The sequence below is a fragment of the Crinia signifera genome, chromosome 4 (assembly GCF_055691185.1).
Source record: "Crinia signifera chromosome 4, ASM5569118v1, whole genome shotgun sequence".
Classification (NCBI taxonomy): domain Eukaryota; kingdom Metazoa; phylum Chordata; class Amphibia; order Anura; family Myobatrachidae; genus Crinia; species Crinia signifera.
This window is the reverse complement of record NC_139220.1, coordinates 80469182-80496698: the sequence shown is the minus strand read 5'-3', so window position 1 is coordinate 80496698 and position 27517 is coordinate 80469182. Positions and strand designations below refer to the sequence as shown.

At 42.6% G+C, this 27517-nt stretch overlaps 1 protein-coding gene and 1 long non-coding RNA gene across 3 annotated transcripts in view; one reads left to right on the top strand and one right to left on the bottom strand.

Annotated features, from left to right (window-relative positions):
• LOC146074113 (rho GTPase-activating protein 7-like) overlaps positions 1–27517 on the top strand; it is a 258319-nt gene that overhangs the window by 121420 nt on the left and 109382 nt on the right. The window lies entirely within an intron of this gene.
• Positions 702–26495, bottom strand: LOC146074115 (uncharacterized). Its single transcript, XR_014473368.1, has 3 exons — positions 26385–26495; positions 11886–11983; positions 702–1963 (listed from the first exon to the last, which is right to left on the bottom strand). It is a non-coding gene; the product is annotated as an uncharacterized LOC146074115 (long non-coding RNA).

The window sequence follows — 27517 nt, the reverse complement described above, 5'->3', positions numbered from 1 at the left end:
CAATTTTTAGTCACATTTCTCTAGTAAAATGTACTGTGTTCCTTAGAAAAATGTATTAAAATTGCAAATCTGCAAAAAAAATGAAATTTTGAAATTTCACCTACACTTTGTTTTAATTCCTGTGAAACACCTAAAGGGTTAACAAACTTCCAAAATGCTGTTTTGAATACTGTGAGGGGTGCAGTTTTTGAAATGGTATCATTTATGGGGGTGTCTCACATACAAGTCCCTCAAAGTCACATCAGAACTGAACTGGTCCCTAAAAAAATCAGTGTTTGAAATTTTCTTGAAAATTTGAGAATTTGCTATTCATATTGTAAGCCTCCTAGTGTCCAAAAAAATTAAAAGGAAGTTGAAATAATGATGTCAACATAAAGTAGACATATGGTCTATGTTAGTTATTAACTATTTTGAGTGGTATGATTATTTGTCTCACAAGCAGAAAATTTTACATTTTGCAAATTGCTAAATTTTCCATTTTTTTACGACATTTTGGTATTTTTCACAAAAAAACACAGACTGTATCGACCCAAATTTACCTCTAATTTGAAGTACAATGTGTCACGAAAAAACAATCTCAAAATCACTGGGATAAGTAAAAGCAAAAAAAAGTTATCCCCACTTAAGTGAGACATGTCAGATTTGAAAAAAAGGGCTCTGTCAGGAACGCAAAAACTGGCTCTGTCAGGAAGGGGTTAAAATGAGAAATGACTAATAATCAATTTATCATTGTGATTAGGCCTCTGTTGATAAATGTGTGTAGCATAATTAGATTTTAGCAGTGAGTTCACTGTTAACACAAATCTGCTCAAAGGTACAGACTGTCCATGTAAATAAAAAAATTTAAACCAGTCTTAACAAGAACAATGAAAATATTATATATTACACAGCATTCTTCAACATGTCCTAGGTTCATCAAAAGCCCTGGCACTAATAACCATTATTGGTGCCAAGAGGTGAAAAGGACAACATGTTAAACTGTTGGCACTTAGATTAATCTATTTATTATATTGTACAAATCAAACATAAAAATGCATTTTTTTGCAATTTGCGCAGGATGCAACTCCATTGTGTAGATATTTAAAAGGAAAGTCTGCCATTTTACAATAGCCAACATTACTTATGTCATATTGTTTTCAATAGTTGAGGTTTTGAATAGAAATTTGTAGAAAATTGGCCTGATGCTGAGTCTTAATCCGCACAAAATGTTAAATGTTCAAAATTTCTGAAGACCCTTATGGCGCATGCCATGCCAAATGCTTTCCCGGCACATATTTGTATAGACAGTGAATATTGCAAGAGGGGTGTATTCAAATAAAATAACCATGTATTCCACATGGGACCCCTCTTTCTCCCATATTATACTGTTCATACAATTTTTTATGTATTTTATTCAAGGTGTGCATGGCCGCACCTCCCATAAATAGGCCACGCCCCTGGGAAGTACATGGACCCAGCTAGGCAATATACTGCCCTGTGCATAACTTAACATTTATACATGAGTTTTGAACTGCACAAAGTATCAATATATTACTTTTGTTTTAATTAAAGAAGCAATTATATATGCACAAGGCAATTTGATATGTTTATCTCATTTAAAAATCAATTTTCAAAACATTTAACTTGTATGACATTCATGTCTATACAGGAAAGTTATGTAACAACTGAGGCTATACAGAAATTGTTTCTTCTATTCTGGAAAGACATACTTACATTTATGTGACAAAGTTTATTTTTGAGTTTCCCTGAATTTAATTTCCATAAATAATTATAAATGCACACTTAGGAACTATTGTGTAACATATTTTATTTAAAGCACTGTGGTCTCAAGTGCTGGAGAAAATGATTTCCTCTCTGGTCTGGTGTGACGCCAGTGCAAGGTACTCCCACAATTCTCTCCTGTCTGTCTGACCACAGCAATTAACTATGTATCACGATGCTGGATTCTTCTTCAATTCTGATCCTGATAAAAAGATACAAAAAAGTGAAGCATAAAATATTTTAGCATAAATAAAAAAGGTAGAAAATAAGTACTGTTTATTTTACTGTGGTATTTTCTCAAAGCAATGTAAAAAATCAAGTATTTACTGTAACGCTGTAAAGCATATGTATAGTAGCTACAAAATAGAGAGCTGCAGGGATACCCATGCCACCTCCAGCCTCAAACAGCTCTCACTGGCTGCTTGGTCTCCAAAGCCTTTCCTCTCCCAGCCTCTGCTAACTGGTACTCACACTAAAAGAGTATACATCATGTTCCTCTGTTACTTTCCATGTGTTACACCCCGGAATTCACCCAAATTTGTCCTATGGGGCAGCAAACTGTTTTGTGCAAATTCCATTCATTTTGAAAATGCAGCATCTATTGCAATGATTCGCATTAGTATCTGCATTGCAGATAATAAGATCGACCCTTTAGTTTGACAAATGATAGGAGCTGATTGGTAACTCTCTCCACTTCATCTCTTGCCAAATTTTGATAAATCCACCCATAAGTCTGCATTCATGCCTGCCCATATAGCCACTTACCTGCCAACACTCAACTACCTAAACAACCTCACCACCAGGTGTTGAATGATAGGACTGTTCTTCCACTAACTATCCACTAACTATCCAGAGATAGATATGTACAAGGGAAAACTGCAACAAGTATGGTACCTGGCAGTGCCAGCACAACAAAATGAGTTAATGTTCTGTACCACAGGTAGAGTATCTGTGCACCCAAGTAAGCAAAGGTTTTTCTTGGAGGGCGTAAGTGTGTCCATATTCTGTTTGTGAGTTCAAATTCTCATAGCTTAGGCTGAAGGCCCATTATTCACAAATAGTGACACCTTGCCATGCTTAGAAATGCCCCCTAGTGCCAGGGTGTAACGATACTCGTGGTATTATGTGAAGTCCAATGGCCAAGCAGATATGCCAGGGAATAGCCAAACATTCGCTGTTCGGTACACAGGAGGGTAGTCAGATGCAGAGAAGTGTGGTACATAGCAGGAGCTGAGCAAGCAGAATACTCAAGCAGGGATTAGATTCAAGAAGTACCTTTTATAGGCCTAAACAGGAAACAGGATCCAAGATGGCTTCTCCAAACTGACCATCTTGGAAAAGGGCAAATCTAAGGGCAAACTTGCATATACAAAAACTCGGAGTGGCCGGAGGAGCGCATAATCGGAGATATTTCTTACACAGGGTGGGAAAGATCTCACGGCTGCCCTGCTCACCTCACTAATGAGAGAATATTGAGGAAACAAGCAGCAATATTTTTATTTTATTGGGTCAAGAGGCTAAAACCCTTTTTTAAAAGACTAGCTGACCCGCCCAGCATTGCCCAACTTTTTAATTTGCAAAATTGCTGTAAAATTTTGTCTTATGCTGTGCAAAAATCCCAAGATTGTAATTTGTTAAAACCTCCACCATAATGTTAGAATGTGTTTGTATTGATACTAAATGACAGCAATGAAATCAGGTGTGATGTTGTTGTTTGAAATACACCACTCCTGACTTGATAGCTTGTGTGTGTTGATGAATTCCACATACACTCCTGAGATGTAGCAACTATGATGCATTCATTTTTTGTGCGTTCTGTGTGTTTGTGTATATTGTACTGTTTTTGTGAGTGTGTTGTAGTGTATGTTAGTGTGTGTTGTACTGTGTGTGGTGCATTATCTATGTGTTGTGTGTATATTGTATCTGTCCAATGTGTTAGTGCAGGGGTGTCAAACTCAAATTCATCGGGGGCCGCATCAGCAGTTTGGTCACCCTCAAAAGGCTGGTTGTATCTGTAGGACTATGTGTCCACTCTTTATTATCATAAATTATTGTCACTGCATGGGACAGGGCACAGTGACGTGACGTCAGATCGCCCAGCAGGTGACCTGGGCCTCTGGGTTCGCAGGACTCTCGCTAGAGTTCTGGACTGGTGGTGACAGTGGGACAGATAATGATAATGACCCTGGACACAGGCAGATTTGTGGGCTCAGGCTGCGGCTGTGTGCTGCTGGCCTGGCTCTCTGCCTGCCCGGCCACGGACTCTGGACTGGACAGACTGGTCTGGACAACAAGAGACAACACAACTGTGCCCACCCCACTGCCGAACTTACAGTAAATATACTGAACCAACTGATGCCACTGCTGCGCAGCGTGGCACCACAGGCAGGAGGCAGCTCACCGCCGGGCCGGCGTCCAAGTCCGACAGGCAGTCGCAGCAGCATGCACGTCACGGTGTCACTGGCACTGCTGTCAGGCGGGCGTGTGTCACACATGGCAGCGCCGTAGCCGCTGCCCGCAGGAGGAGCCGGGGAGGAGTCGGGCACGTCACACAGTGACACTAAAAAGTCTGTGTCCACTGTCCTGCCTCCCTCCTCCTCCCAGCGAGCGCTGCGGCGGAGTGACTGTGTCACCCGGCTTCCTCACGTTGTTAGGTATGTCTCTCAGTCTCGAGTCGTCATGTGAGTGTCACTGAATGTGATGTGACACTCACAGTGTGATGGTGGTAACCCTAAGTGAAGGCTGGTGGCGGCTGCGCGGGCCACATGACGAGGTCTGGCGGGCCGGATTTGGCCCGCGGGCCTTGTGTTTGACACCCGTGTGTTAGTGTGTGTGTTCTGTGTGTTTCTGTATCTGTGCAATGTTTAAGTGTGTGTTCTGTGTGTTTGTGTGTTGTACTGTTTTTGGGTATGTGTTGTAGTGGATGTGGGTGTGTGTTGTACTGCATGTGGTGTGCTCTGTATGTGTGTGTCGTCTTGTGTGTATCTGTCCAGTGTGTGAGGTGCGCTACTATGTATGTGGTGTACTGTGTGTGTGATGTGTGGTAGATGTATATCACAAATTATTCATAACTGTTTAAAGTCTTACCATAATGTTAGAATGTGTTTTCATTTATACTCAATGGACAGTATTCAATGAGGATAATTCGCCCTGTTTCACGGCGAATTTGTGCTATTTTCGTGTTGGAAGGTGATTTTTTGGGGTCAGAAAGTGAATCGCAATGTTCAACGTGCACTTCTCGCCGTCTTTCTAAGTGATTTTCGCCGTGTGTCGCTGTGTAGCAAATCGCCATCTTTTCATGGAGAAGTGGAAAGTGAACTTTTAAAATAAAGTTGTTGTTGTTTTACATTTGGTGTCAAAAAATCTGGAATTTTATTCTGTGAAGGAGCATGCTATTTTTATTCATGTGCTTATAGCACATGAATATATATTTAATTTAAAAAAACATATATTTTTTTTACACATAGCAGCCAGCAGGGGGCTGGGAGCAGAGAGCCGCTCATTACATATTCATATATTCACTGTTCCCGATCATTACATATGCACGATCGGGAGCAGTGCATATTTGGTCCCCTGCTGGCTCTCCCGGGGGGGCAGCTTGTGCTGCCTGGCTCCCGGGGAGTCCACCTCCCCCCCACATACATTCTGGGGCAGGCAGGGAGACTTCCATCTCCCTGCCTGCCGCCGTCCTCAGGCTCCCTGCGGCGGTTCACACTCGCCGTCAGGGCAGTGAGCCCCTGCCTCGTTGAATACGGGGATAGCAGTGGGACAGCGAGTCTCCAGAACACGGCGACTGTGCAGCGAATCCTAAACAGGATTCACTGCATGCCGTGAATATTTTCATTGAATACTGCCCAATGACAGCAATGAATTCAGGTGCAGTGTTCCTTCGTCATCTGTTTTCCAGATCGTTGATCTTTTTTTCAGATCATCAATCAAGGCAATTTAAATCTTGATGTTTTTTAAATTTCTAAGTGAAATTTCACAAAAATGGCTTCAACGTGCACACCACCGGGTCCATGTATCTTGTTGCCGAATTTGGTGGCTCTGAGTGCCACAATGTTTCCGCAATGCGACAGACACGCGCACACACTCTTCAACTTATTATGTAGGCGATCACTCTGCAAAATATATATTTATTTAATCAATAAATTATTTGGTACTTGTGTATTTTGGCGGCGCCCATCGCATCGCATACCATAACACATACGATGGTATGCGATGCGACGCGATATCGTACGATAGAGCACGATGGCATACAATTTTGAAATTGTATGCCATTGTACATGGCATACGATGCGATGCGATTAAACATTGTATAAGCACCCTAATGGGTGCTTATACTATGTTAAGCACCCAAATGGGTGCTTACAATGTTAAATGCACCCCCACGCCACCCCCCACTATAAACGTGAACCCGAAGCGTGGCGAGCGCAGCGAGCCCGCGAGGGGCGGCGGTACGCGTCCTACGACCTTTTCATACCCCCACTATCCACGTCGGCGTGGAGTTGAGAATAGAATAGTGCCTGAAGCGTGGCGAGCGGACGCGGATACCTTCACAGGTAAACGCGTCCCCTCGCGGGCTTCACAGGTGTCCGCGTCGCCACGGACACCTGTGAAGCCCGCGAGGGGACGCGTATAACTGTGAAGGTATCCGCGTGCGCTCGCCACGCTTCGGGCTCGGTGGCTCGCTGCGCTCGCCACACTATTCTATTCTCAACTCCACGCCGACGTGGATAGTGGGGGTATGAAAAGGTCGTAGGACGCGTACCGCCGCCCCTCGCGGGCTCGCTGCGCTCGCCACGCTTCGGGTTCACGTTTATAGTGGGGGGTGGCGTGGGGGTGCATTTAACATTGTAAGCACCCATTTGGGTGCTCAAAAGCACCCTTTAGGGTGCTTATACGATTTTTGGTCGTATAGGGGGTCAAAATCGCGTCGCATCGCATGCCATCGGGTGCATGGCATGCGATGCGATCTGTTCGTCGTACGACGGACATCGGGGGCGCCGCCAAAATACACAAGTACCAATTATTTTTACATTCCAGTACTTCTGTTACTGCAACCCTGAGATAGTGGTAACAGAACAAGTATCGTGGTAAATATGTGTTTATTGATATTGATCATTGAGAAATATGAAGGTTAAGAAGACTTCTAAATTGGTTATAAGAGTTGGTTGTATAGAGTTACAGTATACTACTGTATAGGGTGAAGAGAAAAACCCCTTTTGATAAATGTTCCTCTTCTACTATAACTACAGTATGAGCATATTACTGCTACCATAATTAGAAAAGGAATCTGTATGCCGTCAAGTACCACTGATCTACTACCAATCCAGAGCATGTTATATGTATTTTTGATGCTTATTTAAAAAAAAAATTTTTGATTGCATTTGATTGCAAAATGTGGGATACGTGGGAAAGGACTTTCGTTGTTTACATTATACTGTATAAGTTATGTCTATGTTTCTACATATGGGAAAATCCTGCTATCTAGATGACTATTATCCTTGCTCCATCTATTTACTGATAACTTATCTTGGTAAATGTTCTCATACTTTATTACAAAATATTGGCTTGATTTGGTCCACAATACTGGAAGCTTATGTAATATTATTAGACTGTTGTTTGCATTTCGGTATAAAGCTACAAACCTTAGTTGAAAGTTTTAGTGGTCAGCCAAAGTGTTCTGCAAAGTTTCATATTCAGGGATGAAATCAAAACCACAATATTTCTCAGAAAGCAAAGCAAGTACATTTAGGACAAACAATGTTATTATGTGTAATTAAGAATAAACATCTGGAAATTCTAAAGCTGGGTACACATTAGTCGATGTGTGTACCCGGCGACATTGGTGGCAGAGGGACCCGGTGCAGTGTCGGCATTGGCAAGTACATACAGACTTGAAGATGCCAGTAGGGAGGGGAGTGATTGATGAAAATCGATCATGAGCCAAAACACACATTTACTAACATTAACTTTTCTTTTTTATATTAATTTAAAAATAATTGCTAAATGTGTATTTTAGACCCAGAAACACAATGTCGTAGATAGATTTTTAAAGGATTAAAATGAATGAAAATAGTTTCTTAGTAAATATACCCCTAAGAACAGTATGTATTTCTGGAATTCTGTGCTAATCTTTGACCAGAAAAGGAGAATGTGTGGCCCCTCCTCTCTGGCAGCAGCACTGTAGACTCTGGCAGCTGGCTTTGTGCTAGAGTTTACTGTGCTTCCACAGGGTGTCGGGTAAATGGCTTCCAGGAACAGCTCTGCTATACAGTACATGTGCAAATCACTGGTAAAATGGCCGCTGCACCATTTTCCTGGTGATTTGTGTTAATAATACAAGTAAATAAAATCTTTGGATGTGAAATAATTTGCAAAAAGAATGAAGAACCAAGAATAAATGAAAAAAAAGGTCTCCACTGACATATTTGCGAGCAGAGGAGAAATCATTCGGTGGTCACCGACCATGAAATGATTTCTCCAGCTGCGGGACATGCAAGGGGATGTTGTTTCATAACACATCCCCTCACATGGTTTACAAGGGGATAAGGTGGCGGCAGGGGGGGCACTCTAGGACTCGGTAAACTGCTATCTTTGCAGCGTACAGAGTCAGACACAATCAGGCCCAATCCAGAATACTGAAGTATTTGCTACACTGTTAGTGGTCATTCACATCAATAAATATTTAGTTAGTATGGAGACTAGTGACTCTCCGATCCCAAAGTGCAATGATCCACGTACTGACACACATTTACCACACTGTGGTTTTTGTCTAGAGCAACTCACGGTCTGCTGAATGGGAACATGCTGTTAAAGTCCCCCAGAACTGGCTGCTGGATGTCCTCACCTACTGACAGTGATAAATGAATCCCCCCTCCTACCACTTACCCCACCTCAACTGCTGTGGAAGCCCACGAGTTACCATTCATTCCACAAACAAATAGCAGAGTGCAGCACACATACTGTAGAAATCCTTTCATCCAGGTAACTCTTAGACAAAACACGCCACAGAGTGTAGCTAGCAAATATGTGTGCATCACATCCAACCTTACCTACCCTTCAGGAATAGTCGGGATGCCCCCAAAAATCGTATATGCCTCCCAACCCCCTGGAAAGGTGGGCAAGTCCCCCACATTGACCCCAGAGCCTTGTCTGTTATACCAGCATTGAACAGCGGGGGGGGGGGGGGGGGATGTCCTTGCTGATGCACTGGCAAATGCCACACGGTACATGTGCTGGCCCCACCCCCTGCATCCTTGAGCTGGCTGCCCTCTCCAACCTTTCTGCAGGAATTCAATACCAGGGAACATACATATGAGTTATCAGCACAGAAGTGTATAGCAACATTTGGATAATTGAGGTGTTTTAAAGGGGCAGGAGGTAGTAAGAATTTAGATTCTTGCCAGTAGACACTGTAGAGTGGAGTTTTGTCTTCTGCTACCTGGATATTATAGGATTCTATTGGTGGTAAAAGTAAAGGCCTCATAGCTGTACTATGAAAAAATTAAAAAGGTGTTAGAAAATGATTACTGACCCACCAGGCACTAATACAAGCAGGGCTATTTTTGTGCAGGCTCTAGCAGGAACTGTGGCCCTTATTCTAGCTCACTCTTTCTGACAAAATATTTCTTAGATGGACAAAACCATGTGCACTGCAGGTGAGGCAGATGTAAAACCCCACCCAAATCTAATTATCTCTGCACAAGTAACACCTGTCTCACCTGCAGTGCACATGGTTTTGTCCATCTAAGAAATATTTTGTCAGAAAGAGTGAGCTAGAATAAGGGCCACAGTTCCTGCTGGAGCCTGCACAAAAATAGCCCTGAATACAAGTATAAGTATCTTCACTAGCTACAAGTAGTAGGGAATTGATGAGGACTCCCTATGCTATGGAGCCTCCTTATTCTTCTGCAGAACATTGCGAATGGGGGGTTTGTCTTAGGATTGGCATATGGAAGGTGATTGCCATCACCGACATTGTTTAGGAAGAGGAGTTCTACCTCCTCCCAGGACTGGTGAGAAACCCATTGATTGTTTAAGTTGCATTTAGTGTAATGTATTGTATGGCTAACTTAAAATAAACACAAAGTTGCATCCCGTTGTTGTCTAGCTCGTGCAATCCATGAGCCATAATAACATATTGGGTCACCTAGTGAATGTCCTGCCCCCTCGTCAGCAGACTGGTTAAAAAATCAGTAATAGTAAACATGTTTACATTTCTTTGCTGGCTGCAAATTTAACTGCCTGTGGATTGGCTATGAGATCGGGTTGGGAAATCTGGAAAACATGGCCACTCATGTATGGGCACTATAAGCCAGGTATTTCATAAGAAAGTATAAGGATTATATAATGCTTTATAATACGAGTAGTGTGTTGGAGCTTTTCTCAATTAAGCCTGGGTGCATTATTTAACAGTTGGCATAGATGTACACCAGTAGGAGATTAAACATTGTGACTAAAGGTGCCCATACATGGTACAATTATTGTATGAAATTTGGACTAGATTGCATCGCATTGCATACGTTTTGCAATGCAATAATATGCAATTTGATGTGATGTGCGCAGGTGCAATTTTACTGTGTAAGTGCACTTTAAGGGGATAGAGGCACATGAGGCATACCCGGCACGACTATCGCCATGCGCCAGGTCCACCATCCACCAGGAATGGGACATGCGCATGCATGAGACGAGCGCGTGCCCCATTCTTGACCATCCAGCAGAAGTCCCATCTGCACACTTTTTTCCTGCACAGTTCTGCTTTATTGCTCCCTGCCGCCTGCACGAAGCCTGCACCAACCCCAGCTGAGGTACACCCCAATGGGACGTGTTATCTCCACCACAAACTGCGATATGGCGAGTGGCGGGCTGCCTGAGAGCGGCTTCATCTGTATGTTGTATACATTGCTAATCAGACCACATCTATGGGATACAGAATTGCACACCTGGCTACAAAAATTGGCTCTGAGATGCGCGGCTTATTCATTTGAGAATCTCAAGCTGTGACATTTAACACAATTGGGCACACATTACTGTACAATTATCTTTTTGGTAACACTGTAGCCATACCTTCCAACATTGGAAAGGTAGAAAGAGGGACTCTGAGCGTGCCAAAATTTTGGGGGCGTGGCCTATACCCGCTCCCGTGAGGCCCAATTTTCACCACTGAGGGGGCCTTACCAGTGGCTCTGTGAGCTGCTAGCCATGTCCCCAGCCCCTCTGGCTGCAGGAATAGACATACAGGCACAGAGTCTATTCACGGATGACAGGGGGGACTCCCAACTGCTACCCGCCACAGGACACTGTCGGCACTGGGCGGGATATGAGAACGTCCAAAAAAAGGGTTGTTCACGCAAAAAGCGGGACAGTTGGGAGGTTTTCTGTAGCTGCAAAAACCTCAGTCCATGTGTTGACATGACTTGGATTCTATTGTAGAAAGCTGAAACCCAGAGCTGATTAGTTGCTGCTACAGTCAGTACATCACAACAGTGAACAATTAGCCACAGGCTGAAATGATCATTTACAGGCCATGAAAAGTTAATATCTCGGATACGTTTTTATTACAATATTATTGCTAACATTCCATTTTTATTAGAATTTTATGAAAGGTTTTTAGGTTACTCTGTTTGTTTTAGCTATTAACAGCCTCTTGTGCAATTCTTAATACTACTTAAAATCAACCATTAAAATGAAATCTAGAGTTCAAATTGCAACACAATCTACTCAACGTTATGTCAGGAATTTCTGAAAATATATCTTAGGAAATCAATAGTCAGAAGTGTTTACAATATTTCAAATACAATTAAGATAATGTACTGTAAATTGTGGAAACCCTTTACTTGGAACTTCAGTGAAACATTATGCATAGCTGAGCCAAAAGAGTAAAAAGTTTCTTGCAATATGTGTAATTGATTATCGTCGGCAGTCGGTGGCTTTACATGTTTGTTGAAAGTAAGGTTGATTACCATAGAGGTATTTTTGTTGATTATAGCATACACAACAGGCGACATTTTCTAAGATCAAGGTGATACGGCCGATCCTGGGTACGACTTGATACGACCGGTATTAGCCATATTTTGGGAAAAATACATATACGGGAATAGGCAAAACTACTAACTTACCGTATTCCCCATATTCGTATATGTTATGATGGCGTAGCTGGTCGTATCCATTCATATTTGGCGGACGTATTTATCAGTCAGATCCATGCAATGCTGCCCTGTGGAAAAAAGAAATTCAATAATCATTGTTTTTTTTAAACGGCGTAGGCAGGGCCGGCTCTACCATTAGGCAGCTTTAGGCAGCTGCCTAGGGTGCCAGGATCTGGGGGGCGCCACCAAGTCTGCCTATCAAAAAATTAAGAATATCTATGAGGATCCTTGTTGTACTTAATGCAGGTGGTGGAACTTCTAAGACCTCACCCCCATACCTTCCCTTGAGGCATACTTTCCTTTGCTGCCTTGTACCCTGTTGTGGGTGGCAAAGAAGAGGGTGCGGGGGGCCTCCAGGGAAAGCAGAGGACTTGCGCATCGCCCCAGGGGGCTGGGAGGACCGCACAAGTTTTTAACCTCCCTGCCATTCCGGAATGTTAGGCAGGGATGCCTTAAGGAGTAGGAAAGTGGGTATTGGCAAAATGGGGGTGGGCTGTTGGTTGAAGTTTTGCCTAGGGTACTGAGAAGCCTTACACCGGCCCTGGGCGTAGGGTCGTGCCCCCACTCCCCTCCCCTTCACCACCACCACCACCACGACTATGGGAGTTATTCATATTGATTTGCATCTCCCGTGAAATCGCACGGGAATCCCATGGTGTGCATCTGCGCATGCGCAGCCGTATTTCTGCACATGTGCGGATGCATCCTGCGTGCACCCATGGCCAACAGTCTGTTTGCTGGGTGCCTGAACCCAACATAGCGGGGGGTGGGCGGATAGGGGTGGGGAGCGTTGCCATGCCTCATTACCATATGAGAACGCCCAGCGTTTCATGGCTGTTCCCATGATAATGAGGCCGTGATGCGGGTGAAGGGATGTCACCGGATGTCAGCTGCTCGCCCATTTCAGTCCAAGCGTGCATGCATATTTAAGTGACTTGAAAGTCAGTTTTATAAGCGTGCACCTTCCACATCTTTCGATGGTCAAATTGATGTTTATGGTCAACCCAGGCAGGGATCCTGGGGGAGTGGGGACCCCCCATTAAATGCTCCCCCCACCAGGACAACCCCTGTCTGGGCTGAAGCCCGGGGCTGTCCCTGGTGCCCCAGGGTGGTGGGCACTGGGCTGCTTTGTGGTTTAAAAATAGATTGAACTATCGTGTTTTATTGTAGAACTGCAAGTCCCAGAAAGCCTGCCCTGCATGCAGGGACTTGGGGAACCACAAGTCTCAGAATGTGGGGCATTAAAGGATCTGCTGGTACTTGTAGTTCTACAACAAAACAAATTGTGATAAACTCTTCTTCTCCAGTAGAATCTCAATGGTACCTGTAGAAAAAATTATACTTATACCGGGGTCTCTGGCGTACTGTATATCACATCCTCTTCGGTCCGTAGTAGGCATCCCATAGGATAAAAATAAGAAAACGCACATCGCAAACCATCCTTCAGGAGAAGTCGTAAGTTTGTTTATATTTATGGTTCCTCCCCCAAACTGGGAGCCCTCCCCCAGCCAATCAGGAGTGGCCTCCGGGGGAGAAAGACAGACAGCAAGAGAGTGATAAGTGATAGGGGGATGGAATGCTACATGACATTCTTTGTTTATCTTAAACAAAGAGAGACTCATTTTTGGGAATAGAATGAAAATTGTGATGGCCGTGTAGTCCAGAGGTGTATAGTTCTTTCTAAATCATCATATTATGCTAATCATGCACCAACTACCTAATATCATTTACTGTATGTAGACCTCAACATTTTTTACTAAGAATCATGCTGGGTTGGTATGTGCTATCCCTCAGTCATCAGGCAACAAATCATCAGACCTGAATATCAGGCAACAAACTTAGAACAATAGTACTCATCCAAATTATTATCCTAAAATGTCTAGTCACCTTGGCTATTGATTTTGAGTAGATCTTTGATGGTGTATTTGAGGTGACTCTTCATTGAGCAGGCCCTGATCTAATACTGAATACTAATTGATACAGGGACACTACAGTACCTGTCCCTCACTGCTGCAATTCCGTCACTGGTGTTTCTTTTAGTTTCTGGCTTCTCAATATTGTCTGTTCATAATAGCTCATGCACTCTCTCTGATATTTTTTTTAGCTTTGTCACTACTATAGATGTACTCTAGTTCACATTATGGCCTTTATTCTAGTTGGATCGCTCCCCTGGACGTTCGCTTAGATCTGCAAGTGCTCGGAAATCATTTGTGGGTCAACCTATGGTACATTGTAGGTCTGCCAGTACACCTTATGCCACATAGCACTCCCAATTCACATTATGGTATATAGGGCCCCAAGTTCATATTATACCACATTGCAAACAGCAGGTCCAGGTCTGCCAGTACACCTTATGCCACACAGTAATCCCAATTCACATTATGGTATATAGGGCCCCAAGTTCATATTATACCACATTGCAAACAGCAGGTCCAGGTCTGCCAGTACACCTTATGCCACACAGTAATCCCAATTCACAATATGGTTTAATACAGTGTTCGCACTCCAAGACAGTAGCCAGTAGCTCTGCTGCAGAACCCCCATAGCTTCTGGGGTTCCAGACTGGTAAAAATTTGCCCTGCTTTGGAGCTGTGTATTACTTAACCTGTCTATAACATACTGTATATCATCATGATGTGACAAAGAAGAATGGAACAAGTGGAAAGTGATAAACAAAGAGCCAGTAAAAGATACAGGTTTCTCCTATAGCTGAGAGTAGTGATGTGAGGCTTCTAATGCTCAGAGCCTCTGGTATTATATGAATGGTAGTTCACAACTTGCTAATCTGAAGTCTGTAAATGCTTTCAATGATAGTTATGTATATATCAATGTAGGAATGTCCAATATTTGATTTCGGATACTATTTCATTTATTAACTCTGCTACTGTATGTACAGTACCTTACTCCATTGTCAATGCTGAATGTAAGTAACAAGAAGGTGCGGTGGAAATGAGTAGCACATTTTTAACATTCCTGTATTTGTTTAGCTGCATCTATGTGTGACAGTTACAACTTAGTACCTGCTGAGTAATCAATATAAGGACTGGCATATGGTGCACTGCATACCAAATAATACAATATCAATATTTATTTATTATGCCACAATAGTAACATTGTTACTGCATTATGCATATATTTCATGCTTTCAGTTATGCAGGTGGAGGCCCTATACAATGTAGACTCCTCTTTTTTGTGCAGATTCTTATGCCTTATACCACGGGGTGACGGGAGCTTTGTGCTAAGCGATCAGTTATCAGTGCTGCACCAGCAATATGTGCTGAGTGATCTAGTTATCAGTGCTGCACCAGCGATGTGTGCTGAGCGATCTAGTTATCAGTGCTGCACCAGCGATGTGTGCTGAGTGATCTAGTTATCAGTGCTGCACCAGCGATGTGTGCTGAGCGATCTAGTTATCAGTGCTGCACCAGCGATGTGTGCTGAGTGATCTAGTTATCAGTGCTGCACCAGCGATGTGTGCTGAGCGATCTAGTTATCAGTGCTGCACCAGCGATGTGTGCTGAGTGATCTAGTTATCAGTGCTGCACCAGCGATGTGTGCTGAGTGATCTGTCACAGCCAGTGTTCTCGATTGAGAAAAGACTGGCGAAGACTAGATCAGGGTTGCCTACCCTCCCGGAATGGCCGGGAGGGTCCCAGAAATCGGGCCCCCCTCCTGGCCCCCCGATAAAGAAGGCAACTCATACCCCAGGAGCAATCTGTGCTTCATTTCTAAGCGATCTAGTCGGATGGTTTAGAAATGGGGCTGCTATTGCCCCGTATGTTTTGCCCATAGCTGTATTTTGCTTTGTGTTGTGTTTTTATTTGCTAAATTATATGACCAAATCGCATGTGTTTGACATGAGATCCGATCCAATGGGCCTTATTCTAGTTCACTCTTTCTGACGAGTTCCTTCTTAGATGGACAAAACCATGTGCACTGCAGGTGGGGCAGATGTAACTTGTGAAGAGAGAATTAGATTTGGGTGGAGTTTTACTTCAAAGTGAGATCTACAGTATATTGCAGTGTAAAAATAAAGCAGCCAGAATTTACCCTGCACAGAAACAAAATAACTCACCCAAATCTAATTCTCTCTGCACATTATACAGCTGCCCCCCTGCAGTGCACATGGTTTTGTCCATCTAAGAAGGAATTTGTCAGAAAGAGTGAACTAGAATAAGGCCCAATGTGAGGTCCCGTGCGCATCGTATGAGATATCAGACCTGCTTGCCTGTTCAACCTCCAATTTGGACAGCCTGCGGACAGTGAGGAATAGGATCTGATGCCATATATCACATGCCAAAGGACTGCATGCAATGCATCACATCCCAGGTGGCTTAAGGGAGATTGTCCGCGACTTCAGCCCTCTGAGAAGTCGCAATAATGTATGGTGGTCCTAAGGCATCATCTGATATTGCCATGTAAATGTCACTTTAAAAATATCTTGCTGGCTATTCAATTTCATCCGTTGTATTCAGCCCGGAAAATTATTTGAGGAGCTGAATCATCAAAAATCTGACAAATTCTATCCATTATTATATACTAGCTGACCCTCCCGGCGTTGCCCGGGAAAACCTTGGGGTTTTTTTATTTCCAAAATTGCTGAAAAATGTAATCTTACAGTATGCTGTGCCAAAGACCTAAGATTGTAATTTGTTGTAGATTTCACCATAATGTTAGAATGTGTTTGCATTGATACTCAATGACGGCAATGAATTCAGGTGTGGTGGTGTTGATTTAAACACAACGATCCTGAGTTGATAACTTGTATGTGTTGATGAATTCTACATCCACTCCTGAGATTTAGCACCTATGACATAGCCTCCAACATCTGAGGGTCAGAAATCGGTACAAAATCAGAAAGGGATGTGGCCACACCTCCATTTCTATACTTTCAATGGTACAGTTTCTAGGATGTGTGAATACAGGTGCTGAGTGCGTGGAGACCGGGGTGGGCGTTACTTACCGTGCCATAATTAATAAAAAATTCAACGCTCCCTGCCACTCCCGCTCCCCTCACCAATCCAGCCTGCAGCAGTCTCTGAGGTCTGGAGATCTGTAAAGCACATGCAGAGGTCATCTCTACCAGTGGGGCAGCCCCTGAGTGTGGGAGCATGTCCGCAGGCCTGGCCACATGACGTCATAACGCGACGCAGGCTACCCGCACAACACTGCAATGCACCACTGGGAATGGGTGCAATGGGCCAAATTTTTCCCTACACCCGCCGGGCCAATCCACCGATCCAGCCATCGCAATCATCAATGGGTGCATTGATAAGGTTTGGAGTGTAAGAAGTTGAAGAATAAGACTGAGATAAAGATTTTCCATGTTAAAGTGTACAATTGACTCAATAAATCATGAAAAGATATAAGTGTACATAGAAGTACAATCAAGAAATGCAAGTAGGATTAAAAAATAAGTTCTGATTCAAACTCATAATTGTTTGGATGGGGGTGGGTTGTGAAACAAATCTATAGGTGGAGGGGGATATGGATATTGTGGGCATAATTGGTGTTTGGTACACCTACAGGGGCTACTCATTTGATGGGATTTTCACTACAGTGTCATGGTCACAGTGTCACCATAAGGGGATTCCCAATTCGGGTCCAGGTGGTCTTTTAGGAACCCTTTACAATCCCGTAGGTCTCTTCTCCTTGAGCCTACGGTCTCCCTTAATAATAGTCAATCACTGAGGGAGACCATAGGCTTTAGGAGAAGAGACCAACGGGATTGTAAAGGGGTCCCTAAAAGACCACCTGAACCCCAATTGGATTTCCCCCTACGGTGACACTGTAGTGAAAATTTCTCATCAACTGTAGGTGTACCAAACACCAATTATGCCCACAATATCCATACCCCCCTCCACTTATAGATTTGTTTGGCAACCCACCCCATCCAAACAATTATCAGTTTGAATTAGAATTTATTTTTTAAACCTACTTTTATTTCTTGGTTGTACTTCTATGTACATATATTTTTTTCACGATTTATTGAGTAAATTGTACACTTTAACGTGGCAAACCTTCATCTCAGTATTATTCTTCAAATTCTTACACTCATAACATTCAAACGAATACATGCAGCGCTCATGCCCATCGACCAAACATTATCTATGAACCAAAAGAGTCTGGGACACCCTCAAGGCAGAGCAATGCCTAACATACAACTGACAGGGTGAGTGCAGTGTACCCACTTTGTATTGATCAATGGGTGCATTGGCCAGGACAAAGATTTCTCAGTGCAACTGGCTGGGGAGCGCAGTGACAGGCTGGAGGACTGGAGAGACGGATATGCGGAAAAAAGAAAAAACGGTACATTAGGTACAGTTTTTATTTGCTGGTACAGACTGTTAAATAAATGTCAATTTTTTATGTGTTCTGTGTGTTGTACTGTTTTTGTGTGTGTGATGTAGTGTATGTGGTTGTGTGTGTTGCATGTACAGTATCTGTCCAATGCGTAAGTGTGTGAGGTGTGCTATGTATATACAGTATGTGTATGTTGTGTCTGTGTGTATATGTGCAATGTTTAAGTGTGTGTTTTGTGTATGTTGTACTGTTTCTTGGGTGTGTATGGTGAATGTGGGTGTGTGTTGTGTTGTTAGAGGTATGTTATGTGTGTGTGTGCTGTGTGTATCTGCCCTATGTGTAAGTGCGTAAGGTGTGCTACGTATAAATGTGTGTGCCGTGTGTATCTGTGCAATGTTTAAGTGTGTGTGATCTGTGTATTGTACTATTTTTGGCTGTTTGTTGTAGTGAATGTGGGTGTGTGTTGTGTAGTTAGAGGTATGTTATGTGTGTGTGTGTGCTGTGTTTATCTGCCCTATGTGTAAGTGCGTAAGGTGTGCTACGTATAAATGTGTGTGTGTGTAGTGTGCCGTGTGTATCTGTGCAATGTTTAAGTGTGTGTGATCTGTGTATTGTACTGTTTTTGGCTGTGTGTTGTAGTGAATGTGGGTGTGTGTTGTACTGTGAGTGGTGTGTTATGTGTGTGTGTTGTGTGTATCTGCCGAATGTGTAAGTTTGTGAGGTGCGCTACATATACATGTGTGTGTAGTGTAGTGTGCTGTGCCTATCCTGGCAATGTTTGTGTGTGTTTCTGTATCTGCACAATGTTTAAGTGTGTGTGTGTTTGTTGTACTGTTTTTGGGTGTGTGTTGTAGTGTATATGGGTTTGTGATGTACTGCATGTGGTGTGTTATGTGTGTGTTTTGTTGTGTGTATCTGTCCAATGTGTAAGCGTGTGAAGCTCGCTACGTATATATGTGTGTATTGTGTACTATGTGTGCGTATGTGGTGTACTGTGTGTGTGTGTGCACGTGTACAATGTGTTCATTTGTGTGTGATGTGTGGTCTATGTATATCCTCATTTATTCCTAATTGTTTAAAGTCTCCACCATAGTGTTAGAATGTGTCATTCATACTCAATGACAGCAATGAAATCAGGTGTGGAGTTGTTTCTTCGCAACGGTTTCCCAGATCGTCGATCCTTTTCCCAGATCATCAATTAAGGCAAATTAAAACTTGGTGTTTTTTAAATTTCTAAGTGAAATTTCCCAAAAACGGCTTCGAGGTGCACACCACCGGGTACAGAGGTATCTTGTTGCAGAATTTGGTGGCTCTGAGTGCCACGGTGTGTCCGCAATGCAACGGACACGCACACACACACACACGCACACACACACGCACGCACACAGACTCTTCAACTTATTATATAGATTTCAATTAGTGCATGTGCTCAGTAGTATGCTAACTTTGGGAGAGAAATTAGGTATTACTGTAGATATCAGATTTTAAATGCAAAAACTGAAAAAGAGGTCGATGGTCCTGACACATTTTAGTTACTGTAATCTTATTGAGCCCATGATGCATTTTTCACTGTGCTTAAATTTGTCCTTATGACTTATAGCTGTATTTTTACAATGATGGATTATACTAACACTGCATAGAAGGAAATATTTAAGTACATAGTTTACGCAAAGTTCAAGAAATGGGTGGTTCGTGCTGAGCCTGGAAGCAGCCACAGTGTCCCCCGTCACAAAGTTATGGTATGCTATCTTTATTCAATGAAACATAATTGTTCTTTTGTCATGGTTTTTAGATACATTGTTCACTAACAATACTGGATGTTTTTTTTTTTTTTTTTAATTGATCTACTAATGCACAGTATATGACCTTATTGTAAATGTTCCTATTTTAATAGGAAAGGGTTTTAACTAGTATATTGAAAACACTGATTAGAAATGGCCCTCATTAATGTATGGGCAGAGTTATTGGCCATTCCGGCCATTTGTAGCCAAGCATGTGCGCATTTTGTTCCAACTGAATTCGATCACTGCGGTCTGATATCTTTACAATGTTCCTTTTCTACAGTGCTGCCAAATAGTCTATTAAACTATAAGCACAGTATTCAGCTGGCCATACACTAGAATGATCAGTTTGCGATTCTGATTGTGTCGTGATTTCCCTTGAATTCCCCGGGCAGCCCTGGATTTATGATTTGAGGTATTTTTGACACGTGATGTGTTAACGATGTGCTTATGATCCATCATGCGATCCAGCTGCCTCATACGATCGATCACACCACATGAGCTGCCCTGGGACTTGCTGCACCCATTATAGATACACCACTGTGCCGGAAGGGGGAAGAGACCAGAGTAGGGTCCCAACAGGGTTTCCACACACTTATTTTTATTTTTCTGGGCAATCTGTCAACACTTAGAGCTGTCCAGAGGCTCTGCAATCCAAGACACAGTGCAGACCAGCACTGCTTACCGGATATTGGTCGACAGGCCAACGGTTTACGTGCATTGACATAGACAAAATGTTGACATAGGCAAAAGGGAGACATGGCATTTTTTCCTTCTTAATTTGGTGTCTGTGTTGACAAATGAAGACATGGACCCGTATAAGTGTACCACTTCACTCACCATGCTTTGGGCGAGGTGCCTCGCTACATTTGGCACACCATTATATTCCCCTTACATGTCCACTGGGATTGGGAACATTTTTTGAAAAACTCATGTGGACCTTTTTCTCGTTGAACTTTTGTATGTTGACATCATAGGCATGCGCAGGGTTGGTGCTGGGTTTGCGCAGACACCCCCTAATGCCCAACACACCAACACTCCCTCGCTGCTGCCACCGCCACGTCTAACCTTCTATCCATAATGGGCCGCACGCTCATTCTATGGGCGGTGGCCCCTCCAAAAATGGCTGCCGCCTTGGAGGAGACAGACACTAGAGGACCCGTTGTGGGTTGGAGGCCGGATGCGGCAGTCAGAGCAGCACGGCGTGCTGTTAGGAAATTCCTGCGCAACCAGCATCTATCCACTCCCCGCCCCAGCAACAAGCATGCAAGTCCTCTTGGCAATGAGCATGCAATACCACTGTACCCGCGGTGTGGCGAGCGCAGTGAGCCCGCAAGGGGCTTCATTGCACTTGCCCCACTGTCTGGGTCCGGGCAGTTGGGATTCCGATGTATTATGTATTATATCTCACACTTTTTTAGGTGGGGGTCCAAACGAAGCAATCATTTCAGCCACAGTTGTGGCAGAGCCTGTCGCTCAAATGGTTTGTTAAACATTGCATGTCCTGTTTATGTAGGACAATTTCATCTTGCACCTCTTTTTTCATTGCACTTGCCCCACTGTCTGAGTCCGGGCAGTTGGGATTCCGATGTATTATGTATTATATCTCACCCTTTTTTAGGTGGGGGTACAAATGAACCAATTATTACAGCCACAGTTGTGGCAGACCCTGTCGCTGAAATTATTGGTGTGTTAAACTGTGCATGTAATGTTAATAACTTAATACAACATAATCGTGGGTGGGAGGACCCAAGGACAATTCCATCTTGCACCATTTTTTGGCACAGTTTTTCAAACTGCCATCCTGTCTGCCACTCCTAGATGGTCCACGTGTTTGTTCCGCCCACTTGTGTCCCTAAGCATAGTCATCCAGCTACTTCGGTGCAACCTTTTGTTCCTAAAAACAACATTGTGAAATGTAAGGTGTTCTGGATAGACTGGAAATGAGTGGAAATTAATGTTGTCTAATAATAGCACAAGAGCCAAGAAAAAAAATTTCAGTGATTTTAGCGGTTTTTTATGTTGAAAAAAAAAATCCATATCCAAAACACGAAACTCGAAAAGGGTGGTGTTTTGAAACAGATCCAGATCCAAAACACGGCCCGAGATTCAGACCCAAAACACGAAACACGAAACGCGAAACACGAAAAGTGGCCGTTGCACATCCCTATTTACGGTGTGTATTATAATGTGTAATAGGCATTACCTTGTGTGGTATTTTTGTTATGGGCATTACAGTGGGTGGCATTATTGTGTAATGAACATTAGGGTGTATGGCATTATGTTTAATGGGCATTACGTTGTGCGGCATTATGTTTAATTGGCATTATGGTATGTGGCATTATGTTTAATGGGCATTACGGTGTGTGGCATTATGTGTAATGGACATTACTGTGTGTGTGTGGCATTATGTGTAATGGACATTACAGTGTAAATTTTTGCAGCTGTCCCTGTTTACAGATTTAGCGGGGCTCATTGTGGACACGCCAATAGCCACACGTGACTCCCATTGATTTCATCACCATGCGTTTGCATCTATTTTGCTCCCATGGTTCATAGAAATGCATTGAGCTGTGATATTGCAGCATGGGGATTCGTCACTGTGTGTGCGAATTTGGCGTGAGAAACGGGCACCAGCGGTCGCTATTCAGCAACGATGGGTTCGGACACATCTGTAAGTGTGGTTAAAAAAAAATGTTATTATATAAAAGAACTATGCATTTCTAAAGTGAAAATCACATAAAGAAACTGTTTCAGTGTAACCTCATTTAGATTCTAACATAGCCTCTTGCAGCCAAGAGAAAGTGAGATATAAAACATAAGTGTGAATCATACTTGTCACGCAGAGCTCCTGGGCTTTTGATGAGTAGACCAACCTCATACAATATTCAATACTTCAACGGGTCTCTTTTATCAATTATGATGGCATCAGTATGTATATTAGGGCGGAGTGAAAAAACTGAAATTGAGAAATTCAAAATCGGCTAGTGTGGAAAAGTTGTGACTTGACTTGAATAAGAAACGTGCAAAAGCATTTTGATCTGAGTCAACATCTTCTGTTCTGGCAAGAGGCCTGAAGTTTCACTTTTTTGGTGAAAATGACAAAAACTATGAAGATGCTCCGATCTAGATATAATTATGTCAGGATGTCTTAGAGTGGTTCATTAATATACTTTAGCATAGTAAAAAACAGTAGGAGCTTGTCCTAGTGCAAAGTGACTGACTTTGGCGGGAGAAAAAATACCTAATAATTGACCCATTTTCATGGTCACAATTGTGAATATTGTGTGTTTTCTCCTGAACGTGTTTATAATAGAAGAAGCACAAATACTCTAAATGGAATTTCAGTGACACTGTGTGAAATATAACACAGCATAATAGCCCTTAATCAGACCTGATCGCAGTACAAATTTGTTCTCAAAATGGGCAAAACAAATGCTGCATTGCAGGTGGGGCAGATGTAACGTGCTGAGAGAGTTAAATTTGGGTGGGGTGTGTTGAAACTGAAATCTAAATTGCAGTGTAAAAATAATGCAGCAGGTATTTACCCTGCACAGAAACAAAATAACTCAACACAAATCTAAAGGTGGCCATTCATCTACAGATCGATTGTCAGATCTGGCTGGTTGGAACAAATATCTGGTAATATCTGAATGACAGTTTTTGGCAGTTTTCCAGCATTTCAAAGCAAAGTGCTCTCATCCATTACCAGTATTTTGTTCCAAACAGACAGATCGGACAATAAATCTGTAGATGTATGGCCACATTAACTCCCTCTGCACATGTTACATCTGCCCCACCTGAAGCTGCATTACAGCATATAATTATGCCAAAGATAAGCCAATATATTAACAGTTAAATACATTAAAGTGCATTATGCTGTAATAAGTATGGCTGATCAATCCTGCCTAGCAGGGCTGTCTTTTTGTATGGGCTTAATGGGCACTTGCCCAGGGGCCCCAGGCGTATAAGGGCGTATGTAGATAGCTGAGGATCCCCTTTTTCCAGGGATACCAGAATTTTGAAAATCGGCCCTGGGGAACTTTAGATATCCAACTTCAAAGCAGCAGTCCACATCTGACCTGTTAATTACAATTTTCAGTCATATTTCTCAGGTTCTCTCTGACACTAGCGGCTTGTCTCTATCATGCCCAGAACCAGAGATATCAGCCTTCCAGCAGCAGGTCCCTGCTCCAGCTCCAAACGTCTGGTGTACAGTTTATATTTTTGTCAATGGATTGCTCTGGCTCCTGATCTCTGATCCCCAAGTTCCCAGCACCTCCTGAAAGTTGGAACTCTAGGTTTTTATACTAGGCTAAGAAATCTATTTCCAGATAATGGCGATATCGGCAGTCAAACAAGCTGCCCTTCCACCGGAAAATGATGAATATTAAGCCCACTCCATTATCCAACCGTCCCCTGTGTATAAAACTCCCCCTACCTCCCTGGAAGTCATTTACAAGGGACCCTTCATACAGCTCAGTGCCCCCTTCCACGCGTTAGTGTTCACCCTCCCACCACCTGTGCAGTAAAGGAGTAATTAGCAGAAGTTACTGCTCCAGGTCCTACATGTTGAATGGAAGATAGAGCACCCCCTGCCACCTGTGGGACATCAAAGCTGCTGCTGATAGCACCCCCCACCCCTAGGAGGGGAGAATGAGTAAAGGCACCAGTGCATTGCTTTGCCCAGGCGCCCACACTGCTGTTAAGACGGCCCTGCTGCCTAGAAATGAACACAGTACATACTGCTGGACACCACTCATAGAATGATTAACCTGTTATTTTTTGAATCAATGTTCTTGTTTTTTTTTCCCCTAAACATTAGATGTATTTGTTTATTTATTTATTTATTTATTTATTTATTTACAGTTTCTTATATAGCTCAGCAGATTCCGTTACGCTTTACAATAGTAGACAGTGATAAAACAAACTGGGTAATGACAGACAGACTTGGGGGTTAGAGGGCCCTGCTGAAAGCTTACAATTTATTACATCATAATACACTTCAACGTAATTAACAGTTAATATATTGGCTTATCTTTGGCATAATTATATGCTGTAATGCAGCCCATTCATGTTCCCAGCATAGGGGATGCAACACTGTTTTTCTGTCAATAAACAGAAGTGATATGTAAAATGATACATTAGACAGTTTACACTTACTTGTAATACTTATTGTAATAGTTACTGTTTTTCAATAACAGACTGCAACAGTTATTTCTTATTTATATACACAGGATTGTCTATCTTTGTATATGCACTGCAAAGAGAGCAGCATAAATCCAATTTCATGTATTTCAGTGACACTGTGTGAAATATAACACTGCATAATGGCCCTTAATCAGACCTGATCGCAGTACAAATTTGTTCTCAAAATGGGCAAAAAAATGCTGGACTGCAGGTGGGGCAGATGTAACATGTTCAGAGAGATTTAAGGTGGCCATACATCTACAGATTTATTGTCCGATCTGTCTGGTTGGAACAAAATCCTGGTAAAAGATGAGAGCAAATGACAGTTGACCATTTGCTTTGAAATGCTGAAAAACTGTCATTCAGATATTACCAGCTGTTTGTTCCAACCGGCCCAATCTGACAATCGATCTGTAGATGTATGGCCACCTTTAGATTTGTGTGAGTTATTTTGTTTCTGTGCAAGGTAAATACCGGCTGCATTATTTTTACACTGTAATTTAGATTTCAGTTTCAACACACCCCACCCAAATTTAACTCTCTCAGCACGTTACATCTGCCCCACCTGCAATGCAGCATTTGTTTTGCCCATTTTGAGAACACATTTGTACTGGGATCAGGTCTGATTAAGGGCTATTATGCAGTGTTATATTTCACACAGTGTCACTGAAATTCCATTTAGAGTATTTGTGCTTCTTCTATTATAAACATGTTCAGGAGAAAACACACAATATTCACAATTGTGACCATGAAAATGGGTCAATTATTAGGGATTTTTTCTCCAACCAAAGTCATTCACTTTGCACTAGGACAAGATCTTACTCTCTTTTACTATGCTAAAGTATATTAATGAACCACTCTAAGACATCCTGACATAATTTTAACTAGATCGGAGCATCTTCATAGTTTTCGTCATTTTCACCAAAAAAGTGAAACTTCAGGCCTCTTGCCAGAACAGAAGATGTTGACTCAGATCAAAATGCTTTTGCACGTTTCATATTTAAATCAAGTCACAACTTTTCCACACTAGCCGATTTTGAATTTCTCAATTTCAGTTTTTTCACTCCGCCCTAATGTATATTAATAAACGGAATCCTGACGCGGGCTGGGTAAGCAACTTCCCCCTACAGCCTAAAACCTAACCAAACCCCCTCTCCCCTCCCCAGTTGCACACTAGCCATCCCTGCTTACTCACCAATTGGGATGCTGGTTGTTATATTCCGGTGTTGGTATCTTTCGAAGTCTTCTAAAGGCAGTTGGGACATTGGCGTTGGTATGCTGAATGCCAGTATCCTGACTGCATTCCTAAAGTGCAAATAAAATGCATGTAACGAAAGACATTGGGTGGAAGGCCTCATGGGAGCTCTTTCGTGAGACGTAACAAAGATTCCAAATATTTCATATTTATATGAATACGTATATGTATAAAGCTATTTTTAGTAGATTGGGACTTAAGGTTTAACACATTCACAGCAATTTGTTGAAAGTGCAGAAAGCAGTGATATGGTTATTGTCACTACTCTGTGTAATGCTGACCAGACAGAGAAAATACTGAGAACATTCCAGGATCGTCTAATATTAAATCAACAAGCTGTAAATCAAGCTCTAACTTAAAATTCTTGTTTAGCTCAAATCCTGTGTGTATAAAATGAATTGTTAACCAGGCAAAGTTGTCCTAATAGTGATGGTGTTCACAGGGCCTTTTAAAAATTAATCTGAAAAAGGCATAAAGACACTGGGCCTGATTCTAAGGTGGACAGAATGTAATCATTCTGTGCAATGTTCATGTGTCTGAGACACACATGCTTGCATCACAATGGGTACCACAGCGAGGCTCATGTCGGAAGGGCATTGGGATCCAAGCAATATCAATATGCATTCCTGGGTGGTGACTGGGGCAGGTGGTTAATGGCGGCAGACTTGTCAATGTCAGGGATTGCGCCAGAAAAAAAACAGTTTTACTGGCATCAGTGGCCATGTTCAGACCAACATTCTGAGCAATCATATAGTTGCAGTAATGTCCAATGGTGCAGCTGATGTCCAACTGATGGTACAAGATCTTGGTGCACATATAGGCAGATTTGCAGCCAGCGGGAGCCTCAATTGGAAGCCCATTGTTGTGGCATAATTTCTGAATCCCCTTCATTGTAAAGTTGTATGAATACATCAATATATGCAAATACATTGTATGATCCACATGTTACATATGGCTTCATAAGGTATAAAGTGTGTTTACGTGCTCATTGCCCGGGGTGGGATGGGGGGGGGGGGGATACATGCTCATTGCCAGGGGGAGTTACAGTATTTGCTCGTTGTTAGGGGGAAGGG